This window comes from Apteryx rowi, unplaced genomic scaffold (genome assembly GCF_003343035.1).
Source record: "Apteryx rowi isolate R43461 unplaced genomic scaffold, aptRow1 scaffold_211, whole genome shotgun sequence".
NCBI classification, from domain to species: Eukaryota; Metazoa; Chordata; class Aves; order Apterygiformes; family Apterygidae; genus Apteryx; species Apteryx rowi.
The window spans coordinates 680,582-685,525 of NW_020448431.1; the positions used below are offsets into that span (position 1 = coordinate 680,582).

At 36.0% G+C, this 4,944-nt stretch overlaps 1 non-coding gene across 1 annotated transcript; it reads right to left on the reverse strand.

Moving 5' to 3' along the window:
• Positions 1 to 4,571: 4,571 nt before the first annotated feature.
• Positions 4,572 to 4,653, reverse strand: TRNAL-AAG. The gene has a single exon. It is a non-coding gene; the product is annotated as a tRNA-Leu (tRNA).
• Positions 4,654 to 4,944: the final 291 nt, after the last annotated feature.

A 4,944-nucleotide genomic window follows, 5' to 3' on the forward strand; every position in this document is an offset into this window, starting at 1 on the left:
TCAAAGTGCCTGCCTGAATTACTAATGAGCATTGTAAAGACACTGTGTGCAGCACCTCTTGTGAACCYGATGACTGGAAGCTTTTCCTGATGGAGGCAGCATGCCTACCTTTAGTTTTTAGTGCTCACAGCTTAGAAGTGATTTCAAAATCCTGTCACAGCACAGCAATGGCCATATCAATTTTATCCTGTTTTCATCTGCCTAGGAAGTTACAACACTCGCAAGAGCTGTGTTCAATCTTTTCTTTCTTTGGTGGCATATTCTCGTAAAGCTCTAGCTCTTAAACCTTTGCAGAGAGGCAAGTTGTTGCAATATATGATGTCTTTATTGAGCAGGAGTTTTGCTAGGACAGTACTAATAGGGTAAGAGCTGCCATGGCTACATGTAAGTTTGCAGATAATATTTAATGAGTTATGATCAGTGTGTACATAAACAGCACTGGTGTACTGAAGGACTGACTTTCTTCCCATGTTATGCTACCATGGCAAGGAGCAGCAGCAGCACTGAAGCTGTCTCTGACGTGATGGTGTTGGTTGACAGGCCATGCTCTAGAAAGCCATTGGAACTGGTTTCCTGCCTCAGTCCAAATATATATATAGTTTTCTCTTTTACTTAGTCTTGTACTGAATTAGAGTTACTCAACTTTCCAATTTGTATCTCATGAAAAAATTGACTAAAAATTGTTGTGACATTTGTGAGTTTGTTCCTAGAAGTTACAGGAATGTGAGCAAATTAATCACTGTTTAAAAGACCTTCTCTGTAATGTCACAAAACTTAACTGCAATAGGAAAAGCCCTTGAAAAATTTCTCTTAAAGAATTTTTCTTGAGTTTTTGCTATGGCAGTTAAAGAAAATAAATCTAGCAGTGCAGCTGATCCTCTGATCAAGCTTTCATTAATTATAAAAAGAAATATGTAAATATATACACATATACATTATATATATAATCCAAATATACTTTTTTTTTTGTATTTTTTACATATTCATCTTCAAGATAGGGAAGCTGAAAGAAAAAGAATCTGCATTGTCAAATAAGTAAAGAAACTGTTGCATGCTTTGAAAAGAAGGTCAAAATAGAAATTAAAACACTATATCATTCTTTTAATGAAGGAGTTTATTTCGGTCTCCATCCTATACAAGACACTTAAACAGAACTTAAAAGGCATAATTACAGATCATTAAAAATATTCTTTCACATTCCATTTCCCTGACACTATAGACTCTAATGTCTTGGAGAAATCCTTCTTAGTAGTTTCTTACTACGGGCTGAGTATTGGAGTATAATCAATAATTTTTGTTAGATATGGCAAAGTATGTCCAAGCTGACAAAGTCAAGATTAGAGGCTCTGTGCAAATAAGTATAAGCAAAAGGTGACTTTTGAGCCTGGAAACCAGAAGGAAAGTTGGGGTGCAAAATGTGTGACTACAGGACAGCACCATATTCCATGTGTCAAACAATAAGCAAAATAAGTTCATTAAAAATTCACAAAGAGCCAAAGTATTAGACATGAAGGCATTTGAAGAATTTTTTTTTTTTCCCACAAAAACATGAAACAACTTCCACTAGGAAGTGGAAGAGAAATCCATCAAGACCTATTAAATATAAAGACACCATTTCTGGCTTGGTAAGTTGTTTACACCACTACAAGCTGAAAGGGAACTGCTAGACTGCTGGGAAGAATTGCAATACACTTGACTTATTATACTCTTCCTTAGGTATCTGCTGGGTAGGTATACTGGTGTAGAAATGTTTCTGCTGACCTGGTATGGCTTGTCTTGTTTGTATGTATTATTACCTTCAAATGAATTCAAGTAATATTATCTTTATTATCTAAATATTAGGATTAATTGGACAATGTGACATTGATTAACACTATTATAGTAATATGTTCCCACCTATATATTGCCCCCAAGGTAATATGTTCCCAACTTCCTTCCCACTAAGAGAAGGAAGATAAGGGAAAGCTAATTAACCTGGCAATGTAAAAACATAATAGTCATTCGCAGCTAAGAGGACAAATTCTATCTCTGCAAGAACAGGGAAAGAAAAAAACTATTTAAACTAAACTTTACTCAGGAAATTAATATTACAGTAGTTAAATTATTATTTAATATCAGAAAATTCTGATTCTGTTTTCTTAAGTTACGACCACATAGTAACTTAGTTATTATTAAGCCAAACCTTGTGAACAAGAACAATCTTTGTCTAATATCCCCAAGAGTATGATTCCCTCCTAAAGATTTTTGGTGCTGTTTCTTAGATTTAATTAAAATTGAAAATTTTAAAATGGTGTTCACATCAAAATAAGAGTTCCTTTTTCTTTAAATTTATGCTATGGGATTTTGTGCCACTGCCTGAAGTCTACCAAGAACTCAGTGAGCAGTAACATTTAACCTTTAAAATAAATTATCATTGAATTATTACATTCATATTAAAATGCCTTTTATGTGCAATCAAGGTACTCAGAATTCAGCTTATAAAAAGCACTGGAGGCACAAAAGAAAATTAGAAACTGATCTATGACCATGCTTACTTTGCAAATTAAATAAAAAGACAAAAACTCTGGGACTATTGAGAATATGTCATTTTTTCTCTATAAAAAGCTGATGTTGATGTACCATACCAAAAAAAATTAGAACACAAATGTTGTGAGAAAAGTTTCGGATGAGATTGTTAAAATATAAGAATTGTTTTGAAACGTTTCTGTTGATCTGGCATATTTTTAAATTGAGTTTTGGAGTCTTCACTTTCCTGTTTATTTTCCTTTTTATAGCCTTTGGGAAAAATACTCCAGGCCCACTGACGGCAATGTGAGTTTTTGGAAAGCAGTGGGGGTTTTTCCCCTACAGCTCTGTAATGAGCTCCATGAAGACACAACTCTGCATCTCCCTGAGTCTCAGCAAGGTCAGTAGTGCTCCAGGTCAATGCAGTGGACCACTAATACAAAGGGTATTTCAAGATAATTCCCAAGGTATCATCCCTGCAGAGAAATTCACATATGCTTAGCTTTAATGCTGACTTCAACAGGACAAAGAATATTTGTAAGCTTGTAGGACTTTGCATTGGGTCCAAGCCAGTAAATAGGTCAGCTCTGCTTTTGCAGTATAGAATCCAAAATATAAAGCCTTTTTTAAAGCAAGAAAATGCACATTCACTGCCCCTCTAATGATCTACTTCAGATCTAGGCAGACCACACAGGCTATAAAGAACACATTTATCAATTCTTAGTTAAGATGAAAATTATTTACAAGATTACAAAGTCCTCAAAATCCTAATACTGATGCCTCATTTAAAAAAAAAAAAGAGGAAAAAAAAGCTATACATCTGGTACTTCAGAATGCTTAGACTCAGAGTTAAGATAATGGAATAAAAGATATACTCACTGCAGTTTTATGCTTGAGGTTTGTTTGAAAGGAGCAATTATTTCACATTTGTATTCAGTCATTCCTCTAGCAACTGAGCATATAAAAGATTAACGCATTGCAGAACTGCTCTACAAAATACAGCTCTATTCATAATACTGTTTCTTGTCTCATATATGTATATCTAGCACACTGGACTAGACATAATTGCTCTTGTATTGAATATAATCATATATGCTCTAGTAGGGTGATTGCATCATGCTCAAACATTAAGACACTGTATGAGAGTTAATAATACTGAGCAGGGAATTCATCATATTTATTTTGGGCTCCCAAGTGAAACATAAATTAGAAGCTTCACCTCTTACATGTCCCTCTATAGTCAACAAAGAGAAACAGCCACCTCCCGGTGGTGACGTGGCATGTCTAAGGACAGCTCGTTCACAGTTGTGCTTCGCAGGCTTCTACAGTTAGTTGGCCTGAGTCTCTTCCCTCACCTCTGAGGCATAATTTCTTCTGGAGAAGATAGTGGCCACAGGTCAGCACCATATTCCATGTGTCAAACAATCAGCAAAATAAGTTAATTAAAAATTCAAGAAGAGCCAAAGTACCAGACATAAAGTATTTGAAGAATTATTAAAAATAAAAGATAGGCGATTTTGTTACAATCCTTTTTCATTTACCAAGTTTGACCATTTTTTCCTTGCACCAGCAGTTTTTAACCACACAAGCAGATACAACTTGTGTATAATAGACATTGTCTCATCTTTAGTAGGGATGTTTGAGTGAATGTTTATTTTTAAATTAAATTTCTCCTCATTCCTTCAATTTCTCTTTTTTCCCTTATATAGGCCTTTCATCATTGCTATCCAGCTGCAAGTGTCTATGGTTAGAAAAGAAAAAAAAAACTGTATTGCACATGCATTTGTTATGCAGGTTTAGATTTTAATTTTTTTCTTGTCTTTTCTGTATTTTAACTACCGCCTCTTGGGAGAGGTGTAGCCTTGCACAGAATGCCGCTGGGAAGAGCCATCTGGCACTAGATTCACTGCTCTAGTCTCGTCTGTTTGTGTCATTAGTGTGCTGGGCAGCCTGTATTCCAGATGTGGTCTCATTGCACTTTACTCCGGATGTGAYATCAACCAGCACTGCGTAGAGAAAAGCCCCTCCGTCCCTCCAGCTGCCTGCTCAAGTGCCTAAAACAAACCTGGCAGCGGTGGGATTCGAACCCACGCCTCCKAAGAGACTGGAGCCTTAATCCAGCGCCTTAGACCGCTCGGCCACRCTACCTCGSTGTAGAAGCTTTTTCTCGATATGGAATACAACACATAGAAAATKTTGGTGATTGTGCAAAATTTATTCTGCAGTAATAACAGTAACTGTGCAATTTTGAGTTTTGTGTAGTAACTAACAAATGAGACAATCATTTCAATAGCATCTTGCATCTCTGTGTGTATCAAAAAAGTGCAGTGTTGGAGTCATCCACTGAAAACACTTAAGGCCTGGAACACTGTTTACGGATGTTTGAATCTGGCACCTAGGAAAATGTGTCTCTGATCCAAAGAGAGCCATGAGATATGT